This window comes from Miscanthus floridulus, chromosome 15, assembly GCF_019320115.1.
Source record: "Miscanthus floridulus cultivar M001 chromosome 15, ASM1932011v1, whole genome shotgun sequence".
Taxonomy (NCBI): domain Eukaryota; kingdom Viridiplantae; phylum Streptophyta; class Magnoliopsida; order Poales; family Poaceae; genus Miscanthus; species Miscanthus floridulus.
Genome location: NC_089594.1, coordinates 17,995,163 through 18,012,012, shown reverse-complemented (window position 1 = coordinate 18,012,012; position 16,850 = coordinate 17,995,163). Strand labels below are relative to the sequence as shown.

The following is a 16,850-nucleotide window of genomic DNA, read 5'->3' as shown; positions in this document are numbered from 1 at the left end:
CACAGGGAACACACAATACCCCATACACAGTGGCCATATACAAGCACGTAGCTCATAGGAACGATGGCATGTTAATCTATATACAATACTTGCATGGCTGCGGTGGGTGCCAATTTTACCTTACCATGACTCATGCGAATATCATCCACCATTCAGACATATCATCATTTTCTTCATGAACATCATTATTCTCTTTCTTAAGATCAACCACGATCCTTGTGTTTTTTAGAACATTTCTTGTCATTACCTAGGTCAATATCATGATAACAACCTGTGAATGGGGAGTGAATTTCCAACTCTTTGAGCTCAGGAACCATGCTCACCTCAACTTCAACAATCTCCAGCACTTCCACGTCAATCATCTTGATCTTTTTGAGGCGTGAAAATTTGGATGAAGCAAATACAAGTTTCTTGTCCTTGTACGAGCCAGTGTACAATGCAAGGGTGGCAAGAAATGGCAGCTCAGACAGCTTGCTAATGAATTCCTGAGTCACATATGTTTTCTCCAGAGAAAGCATGATGAGATTAGGGAGACAAAAGGATTCACTACCATCTAGATCAGATGAATGTACCAGATCCCCACTTAGGAACATAAACTTGACACGTTGAAGGGAAGCGGTGGTGAAGACATTTGAAGGAATAATTTTACCTTCTAAGATCAGGGTCCTAAGGCTCTCAAGTTTCTCTAGAGCACCAGAAAGAGCTTTCACATTGACATGTGAGATATCCCTGATTGACAAGAACTCAAGATGGATCATCTCTCCTAGTGTCCTTTCCAAAGTCAGCTCCTCCGAAACTTCTTCAATCTATGGAGTCAATTGTATGCAGCTGTTTCAAGTTGCCAATTTGCTTGGGCAGTCTGAGGACAAAGCCAAGGACATGTCTCAGGGTCTTAATCATCCAAAAGGACCTTGGGAGCTCTCGGACATTAGTTTCCCTCACATCCAATGTTTGGAGGCTAGTGAGTCTTCCGATGGACCATGGGATATGTTTCAGTGAACATGATGTGATGCCAAGGTACTGCAAGTGCACAACATTGCCAATTGCACTTGTCAAAGTCTCACCAATCTCAATGCCTTGCAGATTGATGACACGGAGAAACTCAGATCCATGAAACAGTTCCTTGATGTGAGATCTGATGTCTTTCTTCATCTTAGAGATTGCCCTTCGTTGAGATAAATGAAACATATATGCCTGACTTCCTTTGGACCTGTGCCCCTGATCACCTTTATTAGGCTCTTGCTCATACTGAGAGAAGATGGATCGTAGCTTTGGCAATGGATGGGCTAGGACAGCATATTTGTCAGTGTAGTTCTACAGAGAGAGGCGGCGAGCACTAGTTAATGTAGGGATAGCATCATGGCTATGGACCTCCACGAAGCTTGCTTCATGTGCTTCTATCTGCAAAATGTCATGGACTTTGGTTTGGATTGTGACCGACATACTGCCGAAACTGGAATCATCATCCATTTTCACTCGGTTGACAAGATTCCGATTAATCAACTCAGATAGGTAGATGTAGCCAATCTTCTCCATTGTCTTCCCTCCCTTTGAACTTATAAATCCCTCTGCAACCCACATAAATACCAAGCTGCGTGCCTCAATTGTAGTGTTGGTTGGCAACGCAGCAAGGTAGAGGAAGCAACATTTTAGCTCATGTGGAAGATCATCAAAGCAAACTGACAACATGTTTTCAAGATTCGCTGATGGCTTGGACTTAAGGTACTGAAAAACCTTCACCCACTCACTTGGGAACACCTTGGTTTGCACAAGACCTGATAAAAGAACAACCACCAAAGGTAACCCTTGGGTGATTTTGAAAATACTCTTTTGGTACTTCTTAAGGTTTTTATCTTGCAGTTCCTTAGGTAGCCTCTAACGAAACAATGACATGGAAGCATCTTCTGTAAGTTTTTTTAACTGAATGGTGACATGATGGTAGCTGCTAGGTGGCTCTTCTGGTTTACCTTGTGTGATATGCACTACTCTACTACCCCTAGTGCCAACTGGGATGCTAGTCAAAAAGTGCTTCCACTCAGTACCACTGACTTCACCATCTATCGCGAGCAAGTATTTCTTATTTTTCAATTTATTTTGCAGCATCTTCTGTGCCATTTCTTTAGGGAAATTCGTGTCGTCTTCTGTTGCTGAGTAATTTGTTGAAGGATGTTAGCAGCAGTCAAATAAGGTGCAAAACTTTCCATGGCTTGCACTTGAAACACTTTCTTCTTTTCCATTTTTTTGTATATGTCTCACAAGAGTTGTCTTCCCAATACCACTTTCTCCTAACACAGTGATCATGACTGGATAGTGTTCTTTGCCCACTTGGTGTTCAGTTAGGTTATTAACAAGGGCATCCTCTAATTGTTTGTGCTCCTCCACATATATCACCGCATCTGAATCATGGACATCTGTAACACCCAAAAATTTGAATTCTTTTTAAAATAGTAAATTTGATTTAAATATGCAATTATATGTGCAATTCAAATTAGGAAGTAATAATTCTTTTATAAAATTAAAAGAAAATGCAAGAATAGAAACATGTGATGCATTCATGCTATTGCGTATTTATTTCTGTGACGGGTGTTTTATTCAAATGCTAAAAGATCTTAAAAACCTTTTGAAATTGAGTTTGAAAATTTTATTTATAAAAAGAAAAAGAAAAATTTCCTTCCATCCCTCCCTTCCTCGGTTTCGGCCCGCAGGCCTTTCTTTCCGCGCCAGCCCACCAGCCCAGCCGCGCTGATTTCCTCCCCCGCTCGGCCCAGCCACGCGCTCAGCCCAGCCCAGCAGCCGCGCGCTCCGCGTCGGCCTGGCAACTGCCGCCGTGCCCTCCTCCTTCCCTTAGTCGCTGACCGCACGGCCCCACGCATCAGCTCCGCCCCCTTCCTTCGGCAACCGCCCGCTCAAGCCGCTGCGCAACCGCGCCCACGTCGCGCGTCGTGGGAGTCCTCCCGTTGCCTCGGCCTCGTTAAAAGGCATCCGAGCCCCCCCCCTCGCGCGCCCCCTGCTGCTCCGCTCCGTTTTCGCCTCGTCCCGGCCGAAACTGCCGCACGGAGGAGCCCCGCCGATCTCCGACCTCGCCGTCCGCGTCGCCGTCGTCTCCGAGCCGTCCCCACCTCCGTTTCTCGCCCGTGGTGAGCTCGCCGTGGCCCCCTCTCTCTCCCCATGCGATTCATTTTGCGTTTCGTGATTTGTATCGCCCAATCCGCGAGCGCCGTGAGCTCTTGGCCGTCGGCCATGGCGGCCGCCGCTCCAACCTTCTCCTCCGGCCGTCGTGATGGCCTGGGCGAGTTCCCCTCCTCCCCAGCTTTCTCCCGGTGCTTCCGGATTTCCGAACCGTGGCCCCTAGCCCCGGAACCGCGCGCGCCAGTGTGCTTCACGCCGCCGGCCATGGCATGCCTCGCCTGAGTCACTGTTCCGGCCGGCCAAAACCCCCCAGGCTAATCCGAACCGTCCGATCTGGATCTAACGGCCGAAAATAGAAGATACCCCTTCGGGGGTAAATTTGCTAAAGAGTCCATGGATTTTTCTAAGTCCTAACCCGCCGTCCTTAGCGTATTTCCCCGAATGCGCAAACCCGTTTAGAAAGCGTAAACTTCGCTGTTTAAGTCAAAAGTACGCTTTCAGTATTTACAGAAATGCCATTCGAACTGTTTCGCTTATAGAATTGTCGTTTTAACTCCGAATTGATCCATTCAAATCGCGTTAGCTTCGTAATTTCATAAGCTACATGTTGGAGCTACTGTTAGTCAAGTTTGGAACTTTTTAATTTCATGATTAGAATTAATTAAATATAGGGCTATTGGAAAACCCGTTTTAATCATAACTTTCGCATTGTAGCTCCGTTTTTCGTGAACTTCGCGTTGACGTGATCGTAGCGAAACGTAGATTAGTTTTACAAACATTTTATTTTTATTTCAATACTGTTGGTGTACTGTTCTAATGATAGGAGTGTTTGCTTTGCATGAATGCTTTTGGAATGTTGTATGTTGCCGTGTTGGACGCGTTCAGACGGTGAGGAAAACGTTGGAGACCAAGAACTCTTCGACGACCAGCAGGACCAGCACGAGTTTGTGAACCAAGGCAAGTATAACATGGGCCTTCCTTGTTGTCCTATTTCACTTTAAGCAATTACTCATTTGCATGTGTCTAAATTTGATACCCGTAAGGACATCCTAGTGATTGTTATCCTGTTTCTTGTCTCCTATGGGTTAAATGCATATGGGTAGATTGCTAGTGCTCTAACTGAACTTGATATACATATTGATGAATGATACTATGGAACAAAGTGAGTAACATGAATTATAACAACTGTTCCATAGGGCGAAAGTGCAAATGACCTTTGTTCATTTTGCTCCCGGCCCTCCATAAGGACTTATCTGTCGGCAAAAGCTGGGACTGACAGTGCAACCGGGAGAGTCATATGGCTCTGACTTTAGCTCAGTAATAGGATCTTTCCTAACTAGTTAGAGGTTACCTTTTTGGCGCAAATGGGGCTTGCCACTTTGGGTATAGGGCTGCCTCTGTTCCTATGAGTATAGCCGTGATGGATTTGTGCCATAGGAAAGGGGGGTCCCTACATCTGCCTGCCAAGGAAACCTAGCGGCCCTAACTTGTTAGGGAAACCTATGAAATGGCTTCATAGTGTACCCTGCCCGTTCACCTTGGAAGTGACATGGGAGTAATTAACCCGGGCATATGGGGATCACGACTCGCGGTGAATGTGCACCACCTCTGCAGAGGGTAACAAACTGTTATAACAGCCGTGCTCACGGTTACGAGCGGCCCGGAAAACTCACAGAATAACTGGATACTTGATGATGATCAATTAAGTTGTTCTATGATGACATATGGTACACCTGACCTTGATATTTGTTCTCATGGGAATTAAATGGGAGCTTAAGCATAACTTGATAATACTTGAGAATAAAAGTTTGACCCATTAAAAATGCTAACTGCAGTAAACCAGAGTCTATCCTTTTGAGCTTCATAACCCCATGTTAGCTTGCTAAGTACGGAATGTACTTACACTTGTTTATTTTCTTTACTTGGATAAAAATCCCGGATGGGTAACAGATGACATCGGGTATGAGGATTTCCCGGAGGATTATTAGGCTTGTGGTCAACCAGTTGACCTTCCCTGTGATGACGGCCACGAGAGTGCATTCTATTTTATTATTCCGCTGTGATGTATGATACTAAGTTCTATTATAACTCTGATGTATGAGACACTGTGATGATACTATTGTAATTTGTCAGCTTGTGTGTGTGATTGATTCCTGGGCACACACGAGTTTAGTGCATTCAATTTTATCCTTAAAATTGGGTGTGACAACATCATCCCTGAGATTCAACCATTGTATAGTGGTTAGTACCAGTAAGATTAGTCTGAAGAGTAAGTTGATCAAACATAGTGCCAAATATAATCTATCCATTGCCCATCGATATTTTTTCAGAAAAGGTGAAAATAATCTTCCATTTCTTTCAGTCAATATATGCCTCAATCAGCCAATAAAAGTGAGAAGGGATACCACTATAATACCACATGCACAATACAGACGCATGCATCTTAAGACTGCTGCCACACTACCTCTATAAATCGATTTACAGAGGTGGATGGGTCCTTGGACCCATTGAATGGAAGTTAAACGCTATCTACGAATAATTGGAGGACTCTCGAAAATCCTTTTTTAGTAGTGATGGGCTGGTTGCCTTTAAGAACCCATGTGTTGGCGCAAAATTTGAGCACACATCAATGTATGGATAAATCATAACCGACAAACTTGTGGCTCTTCCTGTAGAAACTGAATGCTACTTTTTCTTTTATAAAACTGGACTATTCAATTTTCACTTATAATCATGAAAACCTGTGAACGATTACCCCGAAGGGACTATGTTGTGGCTATCGGACCTAGGGCTGGTCTAGGGTCATAGTGCCACCTAGAACACCTCAAGTCGTCGTTGAGATAACTAGCATGTATATCTCTTCATGTTCCAAAATTGAGAATGAGTTTAGTTGCTTAAATTCAAAAGGTTAATCAAAGAATTTGGTTAAAAATATTAAAATATAAAACAAGTTTGATTCATTTTAGTTTATAATAATTTTGTATCTATTTTTGTTAATTTGTGTTTCTTTCTGTTAAAATAAAAGAGCTCTCTTGTTTCGTAGTTGATTGATTGATTGAATTCCAAATAAAACCAATGCTTATAGGAAATTCTCAAATATCGCTTACTTCATATAAAAGGAAATCCTAATGACTTGAATTCTCTAAGTTTGAGAATGTCTTGTTTAAGAGACTAAGTATTTTTTAATGGGAATTGAATTATGGAATAGCCTTCTAAACTTAATTAACTATTTGTTCTCGATAGGCCCCTCTTAGTCTTCTTTTCTAATCTTGGATTAGGGAATGAAGGAGATAGTCACGACTACTGGCATCTTCATTATGCGCCAACTCATGATCTTCATATCATATATTATCCACCTCTGCGTCTATTCTTTCTTAGCTAAATAGGTGGAAGATCCATCCAATGTAGTGATATCATGGACTCAAAAAATAGATCTGAATGTGACTAAAATACACGATCTTCACATGTATCACTTTTCATGATACCTTAACCTAAAAGGTGGAATCACTACTACAGAATATTTATCCGTGTCGGGCGTTTTGGGTTTCCCGCGGCGGGCAAACCGGTCCGCCGCCACCGAAAGGCCACGGTAAATCGTGGCTTCCCGCGGCGGACAGCTTTGCCCGCCGCATTTAATCGATTTACCGCGGCGGCCACATAAGAACGCCCGCCGCGACAAATCGTTCAGGAAAAAAAAGCCCACACGGGCTTGGATCCGGGCCGCACTGAACCTAGATCCCACCGCCGCCGTCGATCCACCGCTGTCGATTGGATCCGCTGCAGCTCCAACCCGCTGCACCGCCGGAGGGAGAGGAAGGGCTGGGGTGGGCGCCACGCCCACCGGATCTGCGCCGCCGTCGATTGGGTGGGAGGGAGATGACGCCCCGTCGTGGATCCGCGACGTCGTGGTGGGTTGGGGCCGCCCCTCCGTGGATCCGTGCCATCGTGGCGGGTTGGGGCCGCCCCTCCGTGGATCCATGCCATCGCGGCAGGTTGGCACCACCCCGCCGTGGATCCGCGCCGGACGGGCCACGCCGCTGCTCGCCACCGTGCGTGGAGGAGCACCCGTCGCCGCTGCTCGCCACCGTCGTCGGGGATCTGCAAGGGTGCGAGTGTGAGAGGGACAAGATCCACCATTGATCTGAGAGAGATGAAAGAGGGCTCCACACCTTGCGCCGGATCCGCCGCCACCGCCGGGGCCTCCATGCCGGCGTCGGGGCCTCCACGCCGGCCGGAGGAGGGAGAGGAAGGGGCGCCGTCGGGGCCTCCACTGCCGGCTGAAGGAGGGAGAGGAAGGGGCGTCGTCGGGGCCTCCACCGCCACCGTCGGGGCGGCCTGACCTGGAGCACGTGGGGAGGAAGAGAGTGGGGAGGAAGAGAGGCCGACTGCGCGACAGGAACAGAGTGGGGAGGCTGACTGCGCCCCCTGAAACCCTAAGTATACCTATATATACGTGTAGACGAATATCGGGCCAGCTTGGGCCTGATGGGCCTAGGCCTTTTCCATGGCGGGCTTTTAACGTTGTCCGCCACGGTAAATAGGGTATTTACCGTGGCGGGCATCATAATATGTCTGCCATGGTAAATCGATTTACCGTGGCGGGCAAAAGAGCCCGCTGCGGTAAATAAAAAATGCCCGCCGCGGTAAATCGTGGGATTTACCGCAACGGGCAAAAATAGTTGCCCGCCACGGAGTGCAAAAGTGCAATGCTGCGCATATTCGTTTGTGTAGTAGTGAATATCGATTTTTGAACCATTTCCTATAAGAGAATGACTCCATTACTTTGAGAAATGGATTCTATATCAATAGGAAGCATACCTTATCCGACTAAGAAAGAAAATCGACCATATAACCCTACCCCCAAGCTAAATAAGGCACGTAGGGTCCCTAGGTCAGGACTGAGCCAATAGAGGCCACAAAACATCCACATCTACATATGAAAACAAGCAATATAAACCACCAAACACAAGACATAAGGTATTACCATTCTGAGGGCCCGAACCTGTCTAAATTTGTGTCTTTTGTGTTACTATCTAGCTCTAGATCCAAAGCATATATAACCAACCTAATAATTATTGGGCATACCCTCATATGTTCATTATTACTAGTAATTGCCAACTATAATGGTAGAAAAAAACAAGGTACATGTAGGTAGTTTTGCTATTATTCATGTTATACAAAAGATATCCTTAGACAAAGAAATATTCCTAAATATTCTAAAAAGTATGATCCAAACTATTTCACTTGGAACTCCATGTATAACATATCTCCCCTTAACCCAACTATAAAAGCATTAGGTGGGGTGCATTACAGGGAGGTCACAGTTAGATTGCATAAAAGACTAGAAGCTAGCCGATAAGACACCATATCATATCCAAATCAAGAACCTTCTGACTACACATTTAGGACTTTACATGAGGTCATATGATTAGATCTAAAACATACATGTTGCAATAATCTTCTTTTGATATAATGAAGAAAAATACTAGATGTAGGGATATTACCACTTGGGAATCCTAAATCTACATAACTTATTGTGTTTTCATGTTCGATACACTATTTTGGTGACAAGAAATCCCTACTTAATAAAAATATTTTGCATTGTAAACTTTTTAATCATTGACACTTTCTAAGACTTGAAATCTTATATTTGAAACAGAAGAATCATATTTTTGAATTCTTGAAGTTTCAACTTTAAAATGAACTAAAACAATTAGTCTAACATCTCTAAAACTTGAATCATGTTAGAGTTCTCAAAACTCATTAATGTTCTAAAAGTATAGTTAAGTCGTTCCTTTATAAGAAAACTGTTGCTGCGCATGCACCAAAGAACAATTGTTTCCTCTTGCAGTTACAATGGTGACATTTCTCGTAATAATCTCCTCCCCACATGGCATACCACAATCTCATACTCACGGATGCTACTATCACATGCCTACAAATAAACTCCTAAAACCATTCAATTTCAACCATAGTGGTTAAGTCACACCCTCACAACTCAACCACCACACAAGAATTAGGTTGTTACCACCTAAGGGCAAGTACATTGGTGATTAGTACACGTAAGCAGTCTTATATATATGTTGTCTCATCCAATGCTAGTGCTGGGCATTCGGTTTACGGTTCCGTTTTGGTTCGGTTTCTCGGCTTTTTGAAGAAATTCGGTGTTGACGGTCAATATTGATGATTATAAACCATCAATTTACCATTAATTCATTCTTAAAATTAATCACCAACATAGGTGTAGTGATTTAAATTAACTATTTCCATGAGTTTTGCTGATTTTATAATTACAGGTGAATTTACTCAAAAAATAAGATAAAGCAGACCATAATATCACAAGAGATCAGATCCAATCGCGACGAAACCAACTATACTGACCCCAAACCATCCCCTTCATGGGATAGAGATAAAATTCCACGTGGACGGGGCCATGGTGTGGTCGGCTGACCCCACCTATAGGTCGAGCGACCCCCCTGGACCCACTTGTCGGCGCCGCGTTCCTCCACCGACTTTGAGGATCAATCTCCACCCTTTATTCAAGTCGGTTTGATCCAATGGTGGGCGTTAGAATTGGTGAGGATCGATGACATGGTGATTACTTGCTCCCTACTCAAACCCTCCTATAAAAGGAGCCCAAGACCCCTCCTGGAGAGCATCCTGATTCATTCAGAGATCCAATTCAGAAGAGGAAAGTACAACTCCAGATATCATTAGTTAGCATAAGTAAGATTCAAGTAGATTAGTGCTATTACTCGGGGTTCCGGATTTGTCTCCGGAAGACTTGGTAAAGTTAATGTATCCTTTATCTCTTATTGTGACTTTGATCTTAATTTATATTGTGTTTCTCTTTATTATGTTTTTAGTTTATTTCAAGTATATGCATGGTATAGTTTTAGTTACCTTTGAGTTTATACATGAGTTCATAGAGCGCTCAATTCAGTACTCGAGTGAGTTGAGTAGCCGAACTTTGTGAGCATGGTGCTTAGACATAGTTTTGCCTATGGATACTACTTATATTCTGAGACTTGGTAGATCAATGTGTGTGATATTTTCTCATTGATTCTCTGTAGTCCAAGCTCGGCATGTAGGTTTAGTAGTACCGTAGTCATTAATTGAGTAGTTATATTATTATATCTCTCTTTAATGATGTCCCTTATATATAAATAAGAAGTTGATTATTGTTTTAGTGTGTATATTTTTGTGACTTGTTAATTAGAAATAAATGAGAAATCTTTCTTAGCTATATATAATATTTTATCAGTATCTACTTCTCTCTGAATTGTTATGAACTTATATTACTGAATATCTTAAACTTACCCCTGTATAAGAGTAAGTGTTTAAGTTAATGATTTTATCATGAATAAATATTTATCAATACCATCCTTGCCATCTTTCCTCCTAGTGGTAAAATATAAATAATGATACCCGGATTACTCCTAGTGAAATGCTATAATGGTATATCTGTGCGCTTGCAAAATTCTTAATTTCTTACTTACACTATAAAATACCAACATTCGGTTCTTAGAAAATGAGAATCGATTTGTTCTAAAAAATTATCAGAACTGGCCATTTCGATTGGTTTTTGGATATTTTGGTTTGGTTCCGGTTCTAGCCAAACTAACCAAACTTTTTCAGGAGAGGTTAAGATAACAATAAGTATGTGTGTTCTAAAGCAAATTTATGCAACACTGCATCCATTTTCGATAATAATAATTTAAAATGGAACAATAGCAATATAAGAACATAAATATATAGCAGTTCAAATATGAAACATCACACATAAACCAAACATAATCTTATAAAATGCAAGTGAAGGAAGTATAATTCATGTAATTTTGTTCTTTCGATTAATCAATTATCCGAGAGTAGGAACCGAATTTTCTTCGGCTATTTAGGTTCCTCAATATCAGGAACTGAATTTTTCAGTTCTGGTTCTTTCGGTTCGGTTTTTTGGTTTTAGTTAATTATGCTCATGCCTATCCAATGCCACATTGGATTTTGGATGATGCGGATGAGAGACAACGGGAGGGGGTGAGGGAAAGAGGCGGTTGTTTGGAATTAACACAAAACAACCTAAAAGACTACACATTATATGAGTTGCCTGTTGAGTCATCTCAAGACTATGTGGCACAACATCACACCGACTATAAGATGATACCAATGTACTTAAGACAATATGTTGGAGTTATAACCCACCCGAAGAGTAAGGTCCTCCATTTGTACTCACCAAGGCAGCTATGGTGTGTATCCTTAGATGGGAAGTTAAACTCAATTTAATCAAATGAGATTTTTTATCTATCTATCCCATTGACCAGGACAACATAATTAATGTGCCCTATCAATCAAGTAAGGCACAAAATTATCCTCAAATGCAAGTGTAATCGGCATTCACCCATTTCATTCTTCATTTCTTTTTACTAAAAAAAGCAAGAGGATGGAAGTTGGAAGGCAAATAATTCATCTCTTTTGGATTATTCATAGACAAGAAATCTATAGTCTAGTGATCTTGTCTCAAAATTAGTGATTTCTTACTCCCTACCCTAGAAATGACATAAGTGAAATCAGCGATAGAATATAGTTAAGTACAAAAGGTAATTCTTTCTACTTACAACTTCCTATGAGTGTAATTTATAGATGTTGAGTTAGAAGGTTTCCATGTCACATCTGTCTTCTTGTTGGAATCCTCTATCTTGTATTTATCTTTGTTTTCAATGATGCCATCAAGGCTCATGTTGATGGCTCTAATTTTTCTAGATAGGCCGCGTCTCATCCGTACTTGAATTGTGAATGTTTCAAGATATATCATAGTAGGACGAGCCCACCTTGGGTACATTCAGAATGCATATATGGCATATTATAAATTAGAGAAGACTCTTGTGAACCTATGTGGAGCTGGAGCAAATATAAAAGAAGCACTGTTCATAACAAAAAAATGTAGAGATATTACAATGAAAAAACTAAGGATACATTATTCCAGATTTGCTCCACATCAATTGTCTGATCTGTTGCAACCATTCGGCCATCAATTTTGTGGATTGTAGGGTCATGATCAGACTGCTCTATATGATTGTCTACTGTAATTGTTTTGCATAGCCCTTTCATGTTAATTAGAGAGGCAGTCTTCTAGAATCGTTTTTCTGGTAGTGTATTGCAAATCTACTTCATCCATTTCAAATTATAAGATGTTTTGACTCCACAGAGAAAGCTATGTAGTAGTTAAGAAAGCTAAAACGTCTTATATTTGGAACTGAGGAAATATTTCACGACCTTGGTTGGGACTAACATACTTGCATTGGGGTTTGGGGAGTACTATCACTTGTTGGTACTTAAAGCTCTATCACTACTACACAAATCTTTTCCGAGGCAGATATTTTTTATTACTGAGGCGAGCATTGCAACCACCTCTATCCGAAGGTCACGGTTAATCGTGGATTAACAGAGGCGGTTGCTTTGCCCGCCTCGGTTAATCAATTAATAGAGGTGGGCGCATTAAGGTGTCCAACTCCGTTAATCCCATTAACCGATGTGGGCGTCTTAAAATGCCCGTCTCCGTTAATACCACAGCACCACACACTCATTCATGTCTATATATATAATATGCCATCTTTTTATATCAATATTCCGTAATCTTATATTTGATATTTTAGCTACTAAATGAACTCAAATGAAAAAACTTTTAACTACAACGTTTTAAATCTTGTGAAGTAATACAACTTTGGTATAGGATGTATCTAAATCAGAGATATTTTGAAAAATTCAAAAATTAAGTCTCAAAACATATGAATTTCAAACACATATTTGAGATACTAAATGACTTTAAAACAAAAACTTGTCAATATCAAACATGTAGAGCAGGTCAGGCCATTAGAACTTTGTTATTAACTATGTGAACATTTGAGATCGTTTAGGAATTCAAAATTTTAAATTTCAAAATCTATAACCTTCGAACACATATTTGGGACTCTAAACATCTTCAAATTAAAAACTTTTCAACTACAAAATTGTAGATTCTATTGAGAACGATAATTTTTGTATGGACCATGTCAACATTCGAGATCGTTTGATAATTTTATATTTTAAATTTCAAAATCTGTGCACTTACAACAATATTTTGGGACCCTAAACAGTTTCCATTCGAAATGTAGATCTCGTCGAGAGCTACAATTTTGATATAAAATTTGTCTTCATCCGAGTTCATATATAAAAGTTATGAATTATTTTTTGTTATAATCATTAAGTGGGCCGGACATCTTGTTACGCCGTCTCCGTAAATCAATTTATGGAGACGGGTGCTCATAATGACCATCTCCAAAAATAATCAATTAACCGAGGGTGCCCGCCTCGGTTAATCCATTAACGGATGCGGTTGTCATAAGGCAACTGCCTCGGTTAATCGTGGATTAACTGAGACGGTTGGCTTACGGTGTCCGCCTCGGTTAGTGATTAACCGAGGCGGTTGCTGGGTGTAGCACCCGGTTTTAAGAACAAAACCAGATACACACCATATGTGAGCCCAGGAAGTCAAATCTCACATATAGCTACAAATAAGGGTAACATCAATTAGTACCATATCGCTAGTTGACGTGGATGTGGAGAGTTTTTCTTCCTATATATATCAACCAACCCCTTGGGCAAAGCACACCAAAACTACCGTATGGGGAGCCCCCTAGTTTGGGAAATCCCTCGTGTAGTAAATTATATTTTTCTCCTCTTTCTCTCGCCGTCACCGTCGCCGTCGCCGTCACCGTCGCCATCACCGTCGCCGCCGTCGCTGGTTTGTTTTAAAAGAGCCCCTCCAGTTTTCTATTTTCAAACCCACAGCCCATAGCACTTTTTCAGAATCTGTTTTCCTCTTTGGAAAGCTTAGTTTCGTCGGTTTAGATCCAAAATACGTTTTCACTTATTTACAGATTTACCACTGATTTTGTTTTGGCCATAACTTTTCTGTTTTAACTCCGATTTGATCCGTTCAAATTGCGTTAGGTTCGTAATTTCATAATCTACATGTTCATACTACTGTTCAGTATGTTTTTAACTTTAAAAATTCGTGATTAGATTTAATCTATTATTCGATTAAAAGAAATCTTGTTTACATCATATCTTCTGCGTCCTAGATCCGTTTTAGTCCATTCAAGTTGCGTTAGATTCATAGCATTAAGATCTATGCGTTAGTAATAGTGTTTATCATGTCACTAATACTAGAATTTCATGGTTTGAATCATATCTTAAATAACAATTATGCAACTAGATTTTATAAATAGAATATGGTTTGTTTCACTTTAGTTTTATAAATCAAATCTAAATTTGACTTAAATTATAATCTCTATGAAATATCTTATATACGTTTTTATATATTTAAAACACATGAAGCTAATAGTTTTATATTTTCTCCTATGAGCAAATCTTTCGGTAGATGTATCTTTTTCACCGCATTTCCGATTAGTGTGCTTTTCGCGTCTGTGTATTCGTAGCGAGACGTAGATTCGTTTTACAAACTTTTCATCTTGATTTTATGATTGGTGTATTGTTCTAATTTAGATCTATTGTTTGCTTCGTGTATGATTGTATGGATGCTTGTGTGGTGCTTTATGATTAAGTCCAGTCGGTGAGGTATACGTGGTGATCAAGAAGAAGAAGAAGAACATTGAAGATTAAAGCTTACCGAAGGATCGGTGTTTTAAGGAAAGTATAGCATGGGATCTTCCTTGTTGTCCTATTCACCTTTAATCATTCAATTCATACTGCATGTGTCTACCTTGACTACCACTAAGGATATCCTAGTCTTTTGTACTTGTACCTTGTCACCTATGGGGTATTGCATTGGGTAGTTTGATGCCACTGCTCAACTACAACCATGATCTTGTAACTTGACTAATGGTATATGCAATAAACACTAAAAGATGCTTTTTAGCAACATGGAACAAGGGGGCTAGAGCATTGGGCTGTTTTATGGTGCTCTAGATTCCTCTCCCTAAGGACTTATCTGTAAGTGATCATCTGGGACTTACAGTACAGCTGTGAGGGCTACATGGCTCTGGCTTTAGCTCAGTATGAGGACCTTTTCTAGCTTGTTAGTGGTTACCTTTATTGGTGTAAGAATGGCTTGACGAATCGGGTATAGGACAGCCTCTACTCTTATGTGTATAGCCGTGATGGAATTGTGCCATTCGACAGGGGGGTTCCTACATCTGTTTGCCGAGTGAATCTAATGGCCCTAACTTGTTAGACGAACCTTTGAAAGGCTTCATAGTGAACCCTGCCGACCTTCCTTGGAAGTGGGTCAAGAGATTAGCTACCTCGGGCGAAAGGGTAAATCACGACTCACAGTGAAAGTGTACAACCTCTACAGAGTGTAAAACTGGTATATCAGCCGTGCTCACGGTCACGAGCGGCCTTGGAACATTTACGGAATAGATGATCACTAATGATATGGATGATGAAGATGCTCATTAATGATTACTGTTTATGCTATTCATTGTTCATGTTTACCTGATCATGTGTTTATGGGCTTGTGATAAACTTGTGATAAACATATTTGAGATACTAAATGACTTTAAAACAAAAACTTGTCAATATCAAACATGTAGAGCAGGTCAGGCCATTAGAACTTTGTTATTAACTATGTGAACATTTGAGATCGTTTAGGAATTCAAAATTTTAAATTTCAAAATCTATAACATTCGAACACATATTTAGGACTCTAAACATCTTCAAATTAAAAACTTTTCAACTACAAAGTTGTAGATTCTATTGAGAACTATAACTTTTGTATAGACCATGTCAACATCCGAGATCGTTTGATAATTTTAAATTTTAAATTTCAAAATCTGTGCACTTACAACAATATTTTGGGACCCTAAACAGTTTCAATTCGAAAACTTTTCAACTACAAAATTATAGATCTCATCGAGAGCTATAATTTTGATATAAAATTTGTCTTCATCCAAATTCATATGAAAAAGTTATGAATTATTTTTTGTTATAATCATTAAGTGAGGCGAACATCTTGCTACGTCCGCCTCCGTAAATCAATTTACGGAGACGGGTGCTTATAATGACCGTCTCAAAAAATAATCAATTAACAGAGGCCGTTGTCATAAGGCAACTGTCTCGGTTAATCGTGGATTAACTGAGACGGTTGGCTTACGGTGTCCGCCTCGGTTAATGATTAACCGAGACGGTTGCTGGGCCGGCTATCCGTCCACGAATAACCGAGACGGGCAACCGGCCCAACTGTCTCGGAGCCCAAAAACCAAACGGATTGGTTAAGTTTTTATGTATTTCTCAAAAAAAAAAAGTTTTTACGTAGTAGTGTACTAGTGTGTGCTGCGGATCGACTGACTAAAGATGGGTGGGTACCTGGACATGTCCACATGGAGATGGTAATGATCGAGGGCGTCCTCGGCGTCGAAGACGGCGTCCCGCGTCTGCAGCGTCCAGACCCTGGTGACTTCGTCGGTGACGGCCCGGCGCCTGGTGTCGGCCTCGCGGAGGAAGGCCTGCAGCCACATGAGCTTGTCCCGGAGCCGGTGGATGTCGGCGTTCACCCCCACCAGCGCCCGGGCCTCGCCGACGGCCACCTCCTGCAGCCTCCCAACCAGAGGCCCGATGATCGCCTCCGCCATCCTTCTAAACCCAGCTGCTAGCTACTACGCGTCTGCTGGGAACGTACGTAGCTCAGCTGGCTGCCTGGGACGAGCTCGACAACACGCAGGTAC

General features: G+C 41.4%; 1 pseudogene; it reads right to left on the bottom strand.

Annotated features, from left to right (window-relative positions):
- Nucleotides 1-71: 71 nt before the first annotated feature.
- Nucleotides 72-16,774, bottom strand: LOC136506499 (putative disease resistance RPP13-like protein 2; annotated as a pseudogene).
- Between the last annotated feature and the right edge of the window lie 76 nt (nt 16,775-16,850).